We start from the raw sequence: 19,385 nt of genomic DNA, 5'->3' as shown, positions 1-19,385 counted from the left end.
ATCCATATCTATAAAATGAACATGAATCAAATATGGTTGTGGACTGATGTTTGCTCTTTTATCAAAAAATGGCAAACGGATCATTTGCAAAATTGCCTGATGACAACAAGTTGAAGGGCCCAAACTATGCCGACTGGTACAGGAATCTTATGCTGGTCCTAGCTTCTGAAAAATTAGATAAAGTGGCAAAGAATCCTGCCCCAGAGCATCCGGGTGATAGGGCTTCTGAGGCCCAAAGGAGAGACTATCAGGAATGGGAGGAGAAAAATGCCCTTGCCCGGTGTTACATCGTTGCCTCCTTGGACAACCCAATACAGAGGCAGTTCGATCAGATCGAACTTTCCAAGTACATATTGGACAGTCTCAGGACGATGTATAAAGAGCAGAATCATTCTACTCGACAAAAGGTCTTGAAACAGTTCATGATCGCACAAATGACCAAGGGCCAACAAGTTCACAACCATTGTCTTCGGATGATGGGATACATCAACGAACTGGAGGCTCTTGGATCCGGGCTAGACCTTGCAACCCAGATAGATGCTATCCTTAATTCTTTTCCTCTTTCCTTTAATCCATTCATCATGAACTATAACATGAACAAGTTGAATGTCAGCCTGCAAGAGCTCAGCAATATGTTGCAAAGAGCTAAAGAACTAATTAAAAAGGATGAGCCCATAGCTATGCTTGTTGAAGCTAGCAAGACAGGCAAGAGAAAGAGGAAGGCAAAGAACCCTCAGAAGAAAGCCACTAAGGGCAAAAAGCAGAAGAAAGACAAAGCATCGGATGCCTGTCACTTTTGCAAGAAGACCGGCCACTGGAAAAGGAACTGTCCTGCCTACTTGGAATCCAAGAAATGTAACTTTGAAAGTTGTGTTATAGAAATCAATCTGTTGGTAGTTTCTACGTCTTGGTGTATTGACTCCGAGGCTTCAACTCATGCGTGTAACTCACTGCAGGGGTTCAAGGTAAGTAGAAGGCTGAGTGAAGGAGAAGTCACACTCTACTTGGGGACTAATGCAACTGTTGCAACCACGGCCATAGGAACCGTGGAATTATTTTTTAGAGAATGAACGGTTGTACTAAAAGATTGTCTTTATGTACAAAATTTAAGGAGAATTTTGATTTCTGTCTCAAAACTGTGTGCAGATGTTTATTCTGTCTTCTTTAATAATACGATTACTATTAAAAGAAACAACAGATTCATCGCATACGGGGAACTGGAGAACGGTTGCTATGTTCTACATCCTTCTCTAGAAACTAACATAATCAAAACTACGTCGGCTAAAATCCCCAAGAAGAGAGCCTGTGATACAATTAATCCCACATGTCTGTGGCATTACCAACTTGGCCACATCGGTGTTGACCGAATAACAAGGTTGGTAAAGGATGGTCCTTTGGATTTTCTAACTGTAGAAGATCTTCCCACCTGTGAGCCTTGCCTACAAGGCAAGACAATGAAACAACCATTTAACAGTAAGCCTGAAAGATGTACAGACACACTTGACCTAATACATACTGATGTATGTGGTCCCCTGAGTGTTAGGACACGGAATCAACACATGTATTTCATCACCTTCACAGATGATTTTTCACGATATTGTTATGTGTACCTAATGAGACACAATTCTGAATCCATTGAAAAGTTCAAAGAGTTTGGACAAGAGGTCGAGAAACAGTTAGGGAGAGAAATTAAGGCCCTTCGATCAGATCGAGGTGGCGAGTATCTCTCTGACGAATTCAGGGACTACTTAAAAGAAAATGGGATAATATCACAATTAGCTCCTCCTGCTACACCACACTAAACGGTGTTTAAGAGAGGAGGAATAGGACCTTATTAGATATGGTCTGGTCGCTTCTCATACATTCAAAGTTACCCTCATCCTTTTGGGGTTCCGCATTAGATACTACGATTTACGTGCTGAATCGAGTTCCAACCAAATCGGTTTTGAATACTCCATATGAACTTTGGACTGGAAAGAAACCAAGTGTCAGACACTTGAAGATTTGGGGTTGTCCAGTACATGTTAAAAGAACGAGTGCAGACAAGTTGGAATCCAAGACCAGTCATTGCCTGTTTGTAGGCTACCCAAAAGGCTCTGTAGGTTACCTATTCTATGACCCAAGTGAGCAGAAAGTGTTCTACAGTCGAAATGCGCAATTCTTGGAAACCGACTTCATCCTGGACACCCATCATCAGAAAGTTGTTCTTGATGAGGAGAGCTCAGGAACAGTGGTAGATATCTCACAAGTTCCAGGTAGTGGCCAACCTAGAAGATCCACTTGGGTATCCAGGCCACCAATCCGTTATGGTTATGACCAGGATAGTTACCTGGTTGAAACCTTGAGTAGTGAGGTGGATCCCGTGACTTACGCGAAAGCTATGTTGGACATAGATTCTCAGAAGTGGGTGGAGGCCATGAGAGCAGAGATGGACTCAATGGAGACCAATGGAGTCTGGACTCTAGTAGATCCGCCCTCTTGGGTAAAAGCAATCGGTTGCAAATAGATATATAAGAGGAAGAAGGGCCCCGACGGTAGGGTTGAGACCTTTTCGCTTGTGGCCATGCTTAAATCTATTAGGATCCTACTAGCTATAGCAGCATACCATGATTATGAGATTTGGTAGATGGATGTCAAAACTGCATTCCTGAATGGAGATCTTACTGAAAATATCTAGATGCAGCAGCCGCAAGGCTTCATTGCTACAAGTCAGGAAAACGTGGTATGTAAACTTAATAGATCCACTTATGGACTTAAGCAAGCTTCTAGAAATTGGAACATCCATTTTGACTTTGCTGCCAAAATGTTTGACTTCAAGCAGAATCTGGATGAACCCTGTGTCCACAAGAAGTATAGTGGAGAAAATGTTACCTTCTTGGTTCTGTATGTAGATGACATTCTCCTCTTTGGGAATGATGTAGGAATGTTAACTACAGTGAAAGTATGGCTTTCACAGCAATTCTCCATGAAGGATCTTGGAGAAGCCTTCTATATACTAGGTCTTCGACTCTATAGAGATAGATCGAAGCGGATAATAGGATTACCCCAATCTACTTACATTGACAAAATAGTCGAAAGATACAGCATGGAAAACTCCAAGAAAGGAAATGTTCCTTTCAAGCACATAGTCACTCTCTCCAAGAAGATGTCTCCCAAGAATTCTGAGGAGATTGATGGCATGAAAGACGTTGCCTATGCCTCTGTCGTAGGGAGAATCATGTATGCCATGCTTTGCACTCGTCCTGACATTGCTTAGGCAGTGAGTGTAGTAAGCAGATTTCAGGCCAACCCAGGGCAGGAGCACTGGACTGCTGTGAAAAACATACTTAAGTACCTTCGAAGGACAAAATAGTTTTGTCTAGTATTCAATGGTAGCTCACTACAGATCCAAGGGTAGACAGATGTCGATTTCCAATCAGATCCAGATGATAGAAAGTCTACATCTGGATATGTTTTCATGATAGGATCGTGTGTTGTTTGCTGGAAAAACAGCAAACAGGGTTCCACTGCAGACTCCACGACCGAGGCCGAGTACATTGCCGCAAGTGAGGCTGCCAAAGAAGCCGTGTGGATGAAGAAATTCGTTCACGAGTTGGGAGTAGTTCCATCGAACACATCACTCATCCCAGGGTTGTGTGACAACAATGGAGCCATTACTCAGGCTAAGGAGCCACGAGCCCACTTGAAGTCAAAGCACATCGAGAGAAAGTACCATGTACTACGGGAGATTGTTGGTAGAGGGGACGTCCTGACTTAGAAGGTAGCGTCAGCGAAAAATGTAGTAGACCCATTGGCAAAGCCACTATCACACAAAGTGTTTGAGAAACACGTGGAAAGCATGGGACTCCGGCTTATACCTGATTGGACCTAAGTGCAAGTGGGAGCTGTTAGACAGTTTTGTATGTCCTTAGCTTCAATCAGAAAGATGTACTTTATGAGTTTATTGTAAATGAATAAAAGTGCACATTTGATTCATGTTCCCTTGGTATGTTTCTGTGTAATACCCACAAACTGGACACTTAATGAGACTCGTGTTAGTTTAGAATGTTTACAGCCAGTGGGTCGGTCTAGGGAGACCTATCCTGATAAGGCTGACACTGTGGTGCCACCAAGTTGGTTGGGGTGGCCGGTCTCAGCTGCTAGGGTGAGACCCTAGGCACATACAGTGTGGGATTAATTGAATCTATAAACAAGACTACATTTCTAGTATTTCTCTGGACCTTGGAGATTGATGGGTAAAACTGGAAAGTTACACCCGACCCCTAGACTCGATTATGATACTGCACTGGGTGTCGGATTGGGTTGTTTTTGATATACCAATCATTGAGATCCTTAGCAGGGGTCAAAACCTGGGTTTGTTGGGACAGTTTGAGAATTCATTTGAGTGGGTGATCATAGTGACAGGATCAGCCCCATTGTCAGGCAAAGGTAATGATCAGGGATGCACTCTCACTGATGGAAACCAAGACTGTCGGCATCCGATTTCAATCGTTGAGATTTGTTTTGCAAAATATATTTTATATGAGATATAAAAGTATATATATTATGGTTTCTAAAATGTTTGCAAAAAGGTTTCAATTCCTAGGATCCATATAAGTAGAGAGTGCAACACTGTTCCTTGCAGCCGAATGAGAGGTCCTCTCTTGTCGGGCAGTGTATGATCATTATGGGCTGAGAGGTTAACTGTAAGACCATTGAGGATAACTGTAAGTGTTGGGCCCATAGAGCCCATTTGATGGGTTTCAGGGGGTGCACTATCCATAACAATGTATTTGGCCAAGCCTTGTGACAAAGGTTAGGCCGAACCCATGTGGCAGATGTGTAGATCAATACTTGGGTCCCACGCCATACAAGGAAGCCCAATTGGGCAGTAGTTAGGAATGTTAAGTAAGCACATAAGCTTAATGGGCGTAAAGTCCATTTCGAATAGGGCTATTTAATTAGTTGATTATGGGGCAAATTCTGAGATGGATTAGCACATAGGATAGGGTCTTGACCCTATCCACTCAGAGAGTCCAGATCTGAATCACATTCAGATCTAGAAACCTCCTAATGAGATTAGGAGAAAACTAATCTAATCTGCAGATAAGATAAGTGATGTATGGCTCATTTTGACACTAGCAAGTGCACTAGCCGTTCAAATAATAAAGTAGTGAGTGAAATATCGTTCCCACGAGGATTTAGGAAACAAGTATCAATACTAAAATGAGTACTTCTTATCTGATTAACAAATAAATCAAAACTTTAATGAAAGCTAAAAATCTTAAATTAAAATCTATCTAAATCATTGGTCCAATTGCCTTCAAATCAGGTTAGAAGAGTAAGCAGTAAATTTCAATCTCAGAATTTAACAATCTATCAATTTGGATCATTCGAATAAATCATAATTGAGCCTTGGTTTGGTGAAACCCCAAGGTCATGAACAGCCTCTCTCAATCACATGTTCATCCTATGCATGAGTGACAATTCTTCTAACTCTAACAGGAATCTAATCCCCATGCATGCATTTCTTCAAACACTTCTAAGGCATCAATTCAAAACTGAATTGATCACCAACTGAATTGTGCAAGTTATCTCTAATCTTGCATCCAATTCAGTTCTTGAATAGTAGATCTGAATTCCTAGATTCTCTCTCAAGCACTCTACGAATTCCAAGCTTTAATTCCATTCGGCCAATCTGAAAATTGCAGATCTGAATTGTCTTTCAAGCAATTCAGATCTTGCAATCTCAGATTTGAGAATTCACATCTGAGTTTTGAAGGTTAGTTGGCCGAATTAATCTACAAAAACACCCTTATTCAAGAAACTCCAAGTACAATTCATGATCATTCGAATGAATCAAAAAGAATTAGATTGTTGAACTGAAATTTTACAAGCTGAAATACATCAAAGAAGAATGGAAGAAGGAGAAAGAATAAAGAAAATAAAACAAAGAAACAGAATTCAAATTAAAGGAGAATGAAACTACAATTGAGTTATTACAAATGATCTTTGAATCACAAACCCCCAATTTCGAACTCACCTTCTCTTCTAGCTTGTTTGTCTTGAACTTCCTTCAGCCCTTCTTCTTCTTCTTCCTTGCGCCTAACCTTCTTTTGTTCTCTTCTTTCAAGGTGGCCGAACCTCTAAGAGTGGGAGAACTTTCCTCTCAAGCAATTGAACACCTCTCCCCCCTCCTAGAGGCCTCCTTATATAGTTTTTCAAGGGGGCTCTTGCCCCTTCTTGAAGTCTCTAGAATTGGGTGTATTACACCCCTCATGAACCTTCTAGAGTGCTCCCTCCTTCTCTTCAAGAAACTTCTAGGAGTTGCCGCCCCTAGATCCCTTTGGGCTGCAACTTAGCTTGCTTTTGGGCTCATGTAGGCTACACTCTAGGCTGTTTTTGGGCTAAAAATGGGCTGGGCCAAAATTTCCTTATTGCTAGGCTTCTTCCCTTGGGTTTTCCAAAGAGTTAGTTTGCACTACTTGGGCCGAATGAAACTCCCTTGCTCTCATGGCTGGGCTGGGCTGAACTTGATAAATTTTGGGCTTTCTTTTCTTGCTTTTGCCTTCTTTTTCTTGATTTGGCTGCCCCTGAAATCTTTCTTGCAATCAAGCTAAAATAGGGCAAAATCTAATTAAACCGGCATAAAATTTCATGCAAAAACCTCATAAAAAATAGATAAATTGTAGGTTCATCAAATACCCCCACACTTAAGCTTTTGCTTGTCCTCAAGCAAAGACATCAGCCATAAACTGAACATTCCCCCTTCTATTCTCACTATTTACTTGGTGAACTTTTTAAGATAGAAATGCATTGAGTAGTCGGGGAATTGTTGTAAGTGCTCAACTCTTATTCTTGTAAATTACCATTTAACATATGTATAAGATCCAAGGAAAGGAGAATACAAATTTCATTAAAGTCCAGCCTTCACTCCCAATCAATATATAATTAAGCTCCTTAATTTTCAAAGTTAATAATCAAATTACACTAAGTTTCACATCTGTAACTTTATCTTAATGAGAGTTCAACTTAGTATGCCCTCTTGGACCTCAACTGTCACCATCATTACTTATTTCTAGGGGTGAGTGCATTTTATGCTCCATCTCACCCTTTTCTTTTTTTTCTGTGTGAGTACATTTTATGCTCCATCTCACACACTTTTTTTTTTGGTGTGAGTGCATTTTATGCTCCATCTCACATTGGTCACAAGCTTGAGGTAGATAAAAAAAAAAACTCATGTTTTGAGCTGCTAGTTTTACTATTTAGCTCAAAATAGCAGAGTCAATTTGGGCTTTTGTCCTTCTTTGAACCTCAAGAATCAGCACTTCAGATGCGCACTAGCTCTCTTGACCATTAACCTTGAAATCAAGTGCTTTCATACACATGAAGGTAGTTAGGGCTAGCCATGCTGAAAGACATATTCAACTCCCCTTTTTCTCATGCATATACTAAGTTGGGTCATTTGCAAGAATAAAAACTTAGCAAATACATTGGTCTCCCTCAACTCATTGAAATCCGTCTTAAAAATCATCAAATAGATAGTAATGAACTTGAGGAGTTCCAGTCTTTTTTTTTCTGGTTATGTCATTGCCTGCATATGTGTGTTGGGGTGAATGAGGTGCATGGTTTCAGCCCCCATACCCTAGCCTCGGGCTCACTCCCCCACACTTAAGATGAACATTGTCCTCAATGTTCGTAGTGTTAGGAAATCACACTTGCTAGAGCAAACTGAAGAAAAGAAATGGATGAACTGAGTCCTTAAAGAATTGGAATTTTGAGAAAAAGAACTTTATTTTACTAACTAATATTCTAAAAAGATAAATGACAAAAAGATGCCTTAACCTGTTCATGAGCAAGCATAAAAGATTATTGGTTATCAAGATAAACAATGGATGGAGGAGGTACAGTACCGCCTATTAAATATGGTTTCAGGCACTGACCATTTATTTAAACGTGCCCTGAACCGGGTGGGTGAGTTCTATAGCCCCATGGGGAAAAACCTGTGAAATGGTAAAGGGTCCAGACCACCTAGATCTCAGCTTACCTGGAAACAAGCGGAGACGGGAATTATATAACAATACATGTTGGCCTACATAAAAGTCCCGTCTCAGCAACTTCTTATCATGCTAGTTTTTTATTCTTTCTTTATAAACTTTGGCATTCTCATAGGCGGCAAGTCTGAATTCATCCAATTCATTCAGTTGCAACCGCCTATTAGCCCCTGTGGCCTGAATGTCAAAATTTAAGAATTTAAGAGCCCAATAGGCCTTGTGTTCTAATTCAACTGGTAAATGGCATGCTTTACCAAAGACCAATCTATAGAGGGACATGCCAATGGGTGTCTTAAATGCAGTTCTGTATGCCCATAATGCATCATCTAATTTGATGGACCAATCTTTTCTGGCAGATGCTACTGTCTTTTTCAGAATTCTTTTGAGTTCCCTATTAGCCAACTCCACTTGGCCACTAGTTTGAGGGTGATAAGGGGTAGCTAATTTATGTGTAATTCCATATTTCTGCATTAACCTTTCAAATTGGCTATTGCAGAAGTGAGTTCCCCTATCACTAATTATAGCTCGCAGAGTGCCAAATTTGGAGAATAGCTTATTTAGGAAGTGTACCACCCTTCTTGAGTCATTTGTGGGTAAAGCCATGGCTTCTACCCATTTGGATACATAGTCAATCGCAACGAGGATGTACTTATTTTCAAAAAAATTTGGGAAAGGTCCCATGAAATCTATACCCCAAACATCAAAGATTTCACATATCAAAATATTGAAAATGGGCATTTCATTCCATCGAGAAATGTTTCCCGATCTTTGGCATTTGTCACATGTGGACACATACCTATGGGCATCTTTGAAAAGTGTGGGCCAATAAAAACCTGATTGCAAAACCTTGGCTGCAGTGCGACTAGCTCCAAAATGACCTCCTGCATCTTTATCATGGCAAAATTGGAGTACCGACTCCATCTCCTCCTCAGGGACACATCTCCTTATGATCTGATCTGCACACAATTTATACAAAAAGGGCTCCTCCCACAGTTAGTATTTTACATCATAAAGGAATTTCTTTTTCGGTTGATATGAAAGGTTAGGAGGAAGGACTTGTGCAGCTAGATAATTAGCAAAATCAGCATACCAAGGATATGAGTATTTCTATATTGAGTACAGCTGCTCATCTGGAAATTCTTCTTGAATGTTGTTGGTTATCTCCTCTTTTGAGCTTACCTTGTCCAACCGGGAGAGATGGTCAGCAGTCAGGTTTGCAGCACCCTTCATGTCTCTAATCTCAATGTCAAACTCTTGCAATAAAAGGATCCACCTGATCAGTCTTGGTTTTGAGTTTTGCTTGGTAAGCAAATGCCCTAATGCCAAGTGATCTGTGTAGACAACAACCTTGGATAATATCAGATATGAACGAAACTTGTCAAGTGCAAATATTACTACTAGCAGCTCCTTTTCTGTGGTGGTGTAATTGAGTTGGGGTCCAGTCAAGGTTTTGCTAGCATAGTAAATTGGCTGAAAATGTTTGTTCATTCTTTGTCCTAAAATAGCTCCTATAGCAGAATCACTCGCATCACACATTAATTCAAATGGGAGGGTCCAATCTGGTGCTACCATGATAGGTGCATGGATCAATTTGTCTTTCAAGATGTTGAAAGCATGAAGGCATTCAGTTGAAAATTCAAAAGTTACTTCTTTTTGAAGCAAGGTAGATAATGGCTTGGCAATTTTTGAGAAATCCTTAATAAACCTCCTATAGAATCCGACATGTCCTAAGAAACTTCTCAAAGAACGAACAGATGTTAAGGGTGGCAGTTTTTCAATTGCCTCCACCTTGGCCTTGTCGACTTCTATACCTCTTTGAGAAATCTTGTGTCCAAGCACTATGCCTTCTTGCACCATAAAATGACATTTCTCCCAATTCAACACAAGATGTGTTTGTTTGCATCTAATAAGCACCTGTTCTAGATTATTCAAACATGCATCAAACGAAGAGCCAAAAAATGAAAAATCATCTATAAAGATCTTAATAAATTTTTCAACCATATCAGAAAATATAGACATCATACATCGCTGAAAGGTAGCTGGGGCATTACATAACCCAAAGGGCATCCTTCGGTATGCAAAGGTTCCATATGGGCAAGTAAAAGTGGTCTTTCCTTGATCTTCTGGTGCAATTGGTATCTGGTTATACCCTGAATATCCATCCAAGAAATAATAATACTCATGCCCGGCTAGCCTCTCCAACATTTGATCCATAAATGGGAGAGGGAAATGGTCCTTCCGGGTGGCTTCATTTAATTTTCTATAGTCAATACACACACGCCATCCGATGACGGTTCTAGTAGGGATGAGTTCATTTTTTTCATTTGGAACAACAGTCATACCCCCTTTCTTGGGCACAACTTGCACAGGGCTTACCCAAGAACTATCAGAAATAGGATAAATGATCCCAACATCTAACAACTTAATTATTTCAGCCTTTACCACTTTTTTCATGTTGGGGTTCAGGCGCCTTTGGGGCTAAAAGTAAGGCTTGCTATCCTCTTCCATCAAAATTCTGTGAGTGCAGATTGATGGATTAATGCCTTTGATATCTTCTACCTTCCAAGCTATAGCATTTTTGTGTTCCCATAGCACTCTTAATAATTTTTCTCTTTGTAAGGGATTCAGTGCTGCGGAAATTATCACGGGGAGATCTGATGGTTCCTCAAGGAAAGCATACTCTAAATGGGATGGTAATTGTTTCAGTTCAAGGGTGGGGGATTCTTGGGGCGATGGCTTACCTGATGGTCCGGGCAATTTGCCTAAGTTCTCTAATTTAAGAAACCCCTTTCCCTTGAATTGATGCTTATCATTTAGGTATGCTATCATGAGGTTTATTTCTTCATTTTCTCCTTCTTTAAGTTTTCCCTGCTGGAGGCAGAGTTCAAGAGGATCAGTTATTCTACTTACCTAGAAGCATTCATCAATTGTCAATTCAATGGCATCAATCATAAAACAAGAATCATCACTAGAGGGTGCATGTTTCATAGCATCAAACATTTTAAAAATTATCTCCTCATCTTGTATCCTAAGGCTGAGTTGTCCTTGTTGGACATCAATCATTGCTTTCCCGGTAGCTAGGAAAGGTCTCCCTAGGATAAGCGGAACCTCCACATCTTCTTGCATATCTAACACAATGAAATCAACTGGGAAAATGAATTTGTCAACTTTAACTAACACATCTTCTATGATCCCCCTAGGATGTCTAATGGATCTATCAGCCAATTGTAATGCCACTCTAGTGGGTTGGGGTTAATTCAACCCCAATTTCTTGAAGATAGAATATGGCATTAAATTGATGCTAGCTCCCAGGTCACATAAAGCTTTTTCAATTTTTAAACTGCCAATGGTACAAGGAATAGTGAAACTCCCTGGATCTTTGAGTTTCTAAGGCAGTTTGTTCAGAAGGATAGCAGAACATTCCTCATTTAAAGCAATTGTAGCCACATCTCCCAGTTTCCTTTTGTTTGCCAATAATTCCATCAAAAACCTTGCATAGTGTGGCATCTAGGCTAAAGCATCAGCAAAAGGAATATTAATATGTAAACTTTTAAATATTTCAAGAAACTTACCAAATTCCTTTTCCAATTTTTGTTGCTTCAGCCTGTTAGGGAACGGAACTTGTGGCAGCTGGTGCATCCCTTGTTGTGCTTCTGGTTGTTCCGTCTTCTGTTGTCCGGTCCCAAGGCTTGTTTCTGCCTTGGGTTCAGCCCAATTCTTCTTTTCTACCTCGGGCAACTCTTTTCCATTCCTTAAGGTAATAGCTTGCACCTACTCTCGTGGATTCACTTCAGTGTTGCTTAGAAGAGTTCCCGGCAGTCTGGAAGAGATTAATTGTGCCAATTGCCCCACTTGGTTTTCCAGGTTTTTGATTGAGGCTTCCTGGTTCTGGAACCTGGTTTCTGCACCTGCTATAAATTTTGTCATCAGTTCCTCCAAATTGGACTTTGGTTCAGGCTGATGATAAGTTTGGTGGAACGGCTTGGAAGTATGCTGATTTGGCCAGGACTGGTTTGAATGTCCCCTCCATCCTGGATGAAAAGTATGGTGACTCTAATAACCCTGTTGTCTTGACGAATTGCTGACATAGTCAACTTGTTCAGTAGATGGCCTGAACTGATTGCCAACTTGGCATTCAGTACTGATGTGGCCTCCCCCACACAATTCGCAATTAAGAGGCTACACATGCATGGCAGCTATCTGCATTTCATCTATTTTCTTACTGAGTGCTCCTATTTGTGCAGATAGTGCCATATAATTATCAACATTATGCAAGCCATGCTGCTTCCTAATTTGAGTTCTTTCAGAATGCCATTGATAGTTGTTGGCTGCCATTTCCTCAATAAGTGCATGGGCAACCTCAGGAGTTTTATTATTTATGGACCCTTCGGCTGCAGCATCTAATATGGTCTTATTTGAGTCAGTAAGACCATTATAGAAAGTCTGCACTTGCAGCCAAATGGGGAGGCCATGGTGAGGAACTCTCCTTAACAACTCCTTGTATCATTCCCATGACTCGTATTAAAATTCCCCCTCTTGCTAAAATAAAGTAGTGATGTCATTCCTCATTTTAGTAGTTTTAGAAGGGGGAAAATATTTAGAGAGAAAACGGCTGGCCATTTCATCCCACGTAGCTATTGATCCTGCCGATCATGAATTCAGCCATGCTTTGGCTTTATCCTTCAAAGAAAATGGGAATAACCTCAACCTAATGGCATCATCACCTACCCCATTGTTTTTGAAGGTGTCACAAATTTCTAAAAAGTTAGAAATGTGTGCATTGGGATCTTCTTGGGCCAATCCATAGAATTGCACCATGTTTTGAATCATTTGTATGATGGCAGGTTTGATCTCAAAGTTGTTAGCAGCAATATTGGGCCTGATAATGCTGGAGGCAGCTCCAGTGATAGTGGGTTTGGCATAGTCCATCATAGTCCTCTGCTCAGCCATTTCTTGAGCCTCTTGAGCATCTTGCTAGACTTGTTTGGCTGCTCTTAGTCGGACACGGAGAGTTCTTTCAATCTCCGGGTCGTAGAGGATTTCCTCCAGCTCGACTCTGCTTGTCAGAAACTGCGAAAGTCAAGGCAATAAACAAGCCAATATTCACAAAATAACTAACCTTATTACAACTGAAAATGTATAGTGAAGTATTGGAATATACAAACCTACATCCTAAAACAAATAAATACAGCTAACTAAAAGCATATCAACATCTTATTCAAGGTTCCTTTATCTACATCCATCGATTGCAACATCTAAATTCAGATCCAATTTAGTTGAGTTCAGATCTGCAAGTCTTTGGTATTGTTAGTCCAGAGAAAATTAACAAATAATAATTCAGATCTGAGATGTATATCTCATACACACTCATTGGTATACACTACAATATACATCCGTTAAGGTTGGAATCAAATCTGTGATGCTTTAGGGCTGAAATCATATTTGATCTGAAAAATATATTAAAAGGACCTGAAATAAACTAAAACCAGTCCTGAGTTAGGCTTGGTTTAAGGATTTTAAGCTCTACAATTGAAGCCCAAACCTGTATAGCTGATGCATATCAAACACTTGCTAAGACATGAAAATCGGGTCTGCAATGTTTGGTATTGCAAACTATTCGGTCCACACAACTTTTGTAGAAATCTAAAATCAGGTCTGCTAACTGTTGTACTATAGCAACCCTGCTACAAATCTGAATACTAATAGAAATACTTGGAAAGTGCTAATTTTTTATTAAATAACTGAGGCATCACAATTATTCAATCCAAACATACACCTCCTTAGCTAATGTAGCTCGGTTACAAGTGGATAAAGCAAATGTTCAGTTCACCCAAAATCCAAAATGTGCTCTGTATCAGTTCAGTCCTCAACTACAGTTCAGATCTGTATCAGTTCAGATCTGAATTTTCTCTCTCAATCTTTGCTATCCAATTACCTTTGGGGTATGTCGGATGTATCATAGGGTGAATTGGGGTGATGATGGCACCCAATTCACCTTAAACTTGTATCAGTTCAGGTCCGAGTTCATCTGAACTCAGATTTGAACTGAGCAGTTCTGCAATAGCAGAATTCAGGTCTGAACTCAAGTCTAAGTTCGGATCTGAATTCTCAATTGCCTTACCTTCAGTTATTGCTACCAAATTGTTTTTGGGGAATAGCAAAAGTGCCCTATGGTGAATTGGGGTGGTGATGACACCCAATTCCCCTCAAAATTGCATCAGTTCAGGTCTGAGTTCTGATCCGAATTCTCAATTGCTCTTGTTGTTCAAAAGATCTCTTTTTTTTTCATTTTATATATTTTTTTCTTTTTGTAATGGAAAAAGAAATAAAAGGCTGAAACCCAAAAAATTCTTTTCGGCTAAGTGTTGCAGATCTGAATTCTGCTGATCTGAGTGCCAAATGCAACTCAGATCTGCAACACTCATGTTTTTGTGAATTTTTTTCTTTTTTTTTCTTTTTGAATGTAACAACACCAAGAATGAAAGGAAATGAAATCTATCTTTATTAAAATGAAACTGAAACAAGGAAATGAAGTAATCTACTCAAGAAAGAAGAAACATAATTAAATCAGTACAGCTGTTGCATTCAAGGCTAAAATGTAAAATGAACTATTTAAAACCTTCTATGAATGCAATGATGACTAAGACCAGATTAAGAATGCCCAATGTTTCCTAATATTGCTTCCCTAAATCCCTGGCAACGGCGCCAAAAACTTGATGTGTGGCTCATTGTGACACTAGCAAGTGCACTAGCCGTTCAAATAATAAAGTAGTGAGTGAAATATCGTTCCCACGAGGATTTAGGAAACAAGTATCAATACTAAATTGAGTACTTCTTATCTAATTAACAAATAAATCAAAACTTTAATGAAAGATAAAAATCCTAAATTAAAATTTGTCTAAATCATTGGTCCAATTGCCTTCAAATCATGTTAGAAGAGTAAGCAGTAAATTTCAATCTCAGAATTCAGCAATCTATCAATTTGGATCATTCGAATAAATCATAATTGAGTCTTGGTTGGTGAAACCCCAAGGTCATGAACGGCCTCTCTCAATCACATGTTCATCCTATGCATGAGTGACAATTCTTCTAACTCTAACAAGAATCTAATCCCCATGCATGTATTTCTTCAAACACTTCTAAGGCATCAATTCAAAACTGAATTGATCACCAACTGAATTGTGCAAGTTATCTCTAATATTGCATCCAATTCAATTCTTGAATAGTAGATCTGAATTCCAAGAGTCTCTCTCAAGCACTCTAGGAATTCCAAACTTTAGATCCATTCGGCCAATCTGAAAATTGCAAATCTGAATTCTCTTTCAAGCAATTCAGATCTTGCAATCTCAGATCTAAGAATTCAGATCTGAGTTTTGATGGTTAGTTGGCCGAATTAATCTACAAAAACACCCTTATTCAAGAAACTCCAAGTACAATTCATGACCATTCGAATGAATCAAAAAGAATTAGATTGCTGAACTGAAATTTTACAAGCTGAAATATATTAAGGAAGAATGGAAGAAGGAGAAAGAATAAAGAAAATATAACAAAGAAACAGAATTCAAATTAAAGGAGAATGAAACTACAATTGAGTTATTACAAATAATCTTTGAATCACAAACCCCCAATTTTGAACTCACCTTCTCTTCTAGCTTGTTTGTCTTGAACTTCCTTCAGCCCTTCTTCTTCTTCTTCCTTGCGCCTAACCTTCTTCTCTTCTCTTCTCTCAAGGTGGTCGAACCTCTAAGAGTGGGAGAGTTTTCCTCTCAAGCAATTGAACACCTCTCCCCCCTCCTAGAGGCCTCCTTATATAGTTTTTCAAGGGGGCTCTTGCCCCTTCTTGAAGTCTCTAGAATTGGGTGTATTACACCCCTCATGAACCTTCTAGATTGCTCCCTCCTTCTCTTCAAGAAACTTCTAGGAGTTGCCGCCCCTAGATCCCTTTGGGCTGCTATTTGGGCTGCAACTTAGCTTGCTTTTGAGCTCATGTAGGCTACACTCTAGGCTGCTCTTTGGGATAAAAATGGGTTGTGCCAAAATTTCCTTCTTGCTAGGCTTCTTCCCTTGGGTTTTCCAAAGAGTTAGCTTGCACTACTTGGGCCGAATGAAACTCCCTTACTCTCATGGCTGGGCTGGGCTGAACTTGATAAATTTTGGGCTTTCTTTTCTTGCTTTTTCCTTCTTTTTCTTGATTTGGCTGCCCCTGAAATATTTCTTGCAATCAAGCTAAAATAGGGCAAAATCTAATTAAACCGGCATAAAATTTCATGCAAAAACCTCATAAAATATAGATAAATTGTAGGTTCATCAATAAGGGTTTATCCTTATCACCAAAAGAGAGGGCTGATCCAAATATGATTTGGATAAGTAGCTCCTAATTGAATTAGGAGCTGATCTTTTAGTTTAACAAAAGAAAGAGGGGTTGCAGCCTTTAGAAGACAGAGACATTCAGATCCTCTTTAGTGCTGAAAAAACACAAAAGAAAGAATTAAGCAACCCTGTAGAATTCTTTCTTGCCACATCCTTGTTCATGCTGCCCTGTTTGCCAATTCAATGTCCAATTGTGGGAGAAGTTAAGATTCAATCTTGACATCAGTCCTTTGAGGAAGAATTGATAGGAAGCTGTGCTCACGTGCCATCTTGTTATTTTTTGCGAATGACAGAGTTCTTGGAGAAAACACTATTGATTCTACTCCATCCTGTGCTGTGTCATCTTCAGTGGGAGCAGTCTTTGGATCCTTCTTTGGGCATGAACACTTTCATTGGGGGATACTATTTCTCCGTATCAGGTATAATCCTCTCCTACTCCTTTTGGTTCAGATCTGGTTCAGTTTATGGTTCTAAAATGATCCTTGAAAATATGATTTTCTAAACAGGGAATGCGATTCCCAGTTGAAGGGAGAGAAAAATTTTTGAAATTCGCCCCCTTTATTTCATAAGATTTGGGCATCCATACGATGAATCTCTCATCCCTTCAGGTCTTTTACAATGAATCATTGGATCTAATAGTGTTGTTACAGAAGTAACAGAAAAAATCATTTGATCTACTGAGCTAAGATATTTACATGGAAATCCAAAATTACAGTGTGTGGGAGAGGTAAAGGATGCCTTATAGATGTAGTGGGTGTCTGATTGGAAGAATCATATCAGAAATCAATTCGAAAAACTACTTAAACTTCTCCAGTGTTTTTTGAAAAATGCATAAACCTATTTAACCTATTATTTTCCCTTTCTTCTCTTCTTTTCCTCTCCCTCACCATCCTCTCTCATTCTTTCTCTCTCCCAACTCGCCATCCTCACCTGTTAGACCTAGAAAGTCTCTCGTCAAACCCAGAAAGTCACCTGTTTGACCCAACTCTCATTGTTCTCTTCTTCTCATCTAATTTTCTTGTTGTAAGAGATCTGATTTTGGTCCCAACTTTGAAACTGTGTTGGTTTTAAATTCTCTGCCATACCGCATAATTACCAAGCAAAAGAAAATGGGGGAAGAAGGAAAAGGAGGAGGAGGAGAGTGGCGAGAGAATAAGAGTACATGACTAATATGAAATTACTCATCCCTCTCAACATGGGCACATTGTTTAGTGTGATTAAGCCTCGCTTGAGCATTCCAGGGGAGTTTGTAATTTATCTAAAAAAAAAACCAAGTTGGGCATTATGTAGACTTACAAATAGAAACTGTTGAGAATACTAGAACAATGGATGTCCGATTGAAGATTGTTTGCTTTAGAAGCACTCACCACTTTTAATCAATACATCTCTAAAACTAATTAAAATTTGCAAAAAAGAAAAGATTGGCAACAATAACTTGAAAATGCAGAACCCCAACAACAACCAGAATCAAGTCCACGAAGAAAAATCAATAATACGAAACAAAAAAAAAGAAGGATTTTGTACCCTATAGGGAGATTTTCGACATAGCTGATAAGCATCTTGAGTTTGCTCCCTCCCTTAGAAGCAAAGTCAGCATGCATCTCTACGGTCATGGCATCGGCCAGCTATCCGAGCCCATTAACCTGTGCATACAGTCGCAACACAAATCACCAAGGCTCCAACTGCCACCTTCCCCATCCCCATTAGATAAAAAGAAAATCTCAATATTATCATTTTCAATTCCACCAAGAGAAAGAAAAATGCATCTCCATCACCAACAAATCGGAGATCACTGTCTTTGGGGTTCCTTTTTCTCAGTGTGTGGAAACTTCTAAGAGCTAGTGTTGTTTCCTCCACTCCAACCATGGCCACCGGCGGCTAGCTCCATCTGAGAAGGCTTCGACCTTAGCCATTGACTGAAAGAAGAGTTGAACATCGATTCGACCTTGGCACGAGTTTCTTCGACTGATCCGTCGCTCTTCGGATAGCTGGCATTTCACTCACTCACTCTCTCTCTCTCTCTTCATATAAAAATTGATGAAAACCTTGTCAAACGCCTCTATTCTTTCACAGTTGACACTCTTTGGTTGGCCATAAGATTCCTTCCAATGGCTGTGACCTTTCGATTTCATGCTTCTCTTCTCGTCTCCCTCATCCTCATTACCACTTGATGCCTCTCAATCCGATGTAGTGCACGAACCGAGGATGGCGATCAAATATTCCTTGCTAGCATGTCGGGGCTGAGCTATACGAACAAGGCCGAGCTTCAAGATCTGCGATCAAGAAAGAAGTCAGAGGCCCAAGGAATTACCCTCGGGTAAGTACTCCGATGCTCAAGTTAGTAGGAGGTGGAGGATGGCCGGGCCGAGCTATAGGGATGCGAGTCTAGGATAATTAGCAGCGTGGGTGTTCGGTATCCAAAAGTCCCTTACCTCGAGCATGGAGTACCTTTTTATTGCCAAAGGGTCTGTATACTGATTAGAGTAGGTTTCTAAGGAAATCAGGGCAGTGTCCTCCGCCGAGGTCACAGGGGGTAGAGTCCTATTCCTCGACGGAGTTGTCATCCCATCCCTATTCACTAGATGGGCTTATCCGTGAGGGGTGTGGCTGATGTGGTTGGCAGGACCAAGGAAATGTCGTAGCCAGGTCGGGCTGTGCCAATGTGGTCAAGCTATGACAGATGGCCAGGGGCCTTGTGGCTAGCTTAGCCATGTTCCCAACACCCCTCCCCCAGTTCTGAAGCCGAGGGACGAGGATTCCTAGGTTTGTTGCCCAGTTGAGCAACTTCCGAGCATGCATATCAATTGCGCCATGTTGGTCGTTGTCGACGAGTCCCCCAATTGTCGGGTATAGAACTTCAATAAGAACCAAAATTTTGGTTCCTGAACCACTCCCCCAATTCTGCTATCGAGGAGGGGGTGTGCTCGGCCAGACTACTGCACGGCCATGTGGCCATAAGTTGCCTAGCTAAGGATTTGGGTG

At 40.3% G+C, this 19,385-nt stretch overlaps 1 non-coding gene across 1 annotated transcript; it reads left to right on the top strand.

Annotated features, from left to right (window-relative positions):
- The first annotated feature begins 12,498 nt into the window (after positions 1 to 12,498).
- LOC148873841 (small nucleolar RNA R71) lies at positions 12,499 to 12,605 on the top strand. Its single transcript, XR_016106367.1, has one exon. It is a non-coding gene; the product is annotated as a small nucleolar RNA R71 (small nucleolar RNA).
- The last annotated feature ends 6,780 nt before the right edge of the window (positions 12,606 to 19,385 follow it).

The sequence above is a fragment of the Nelumbo lutea genome, chromosome 1 (assembly GCF_056320005.1).
Source record: "Nelumbo lutea isolate HS-2025 chromosome 1, American lotus-T2T, whole genome shotgun sequence".
Taxonomy (NCBI): Eukaryota; Viridiplantae; Streptophyta; class Magnoliopsida; order Proteales; family Nelumbonaceae; genus Nelumbo; species Nelumbo lutea.
This window is presented reverse-complemented; position numbering and strand designations above follow the sequence as displayed.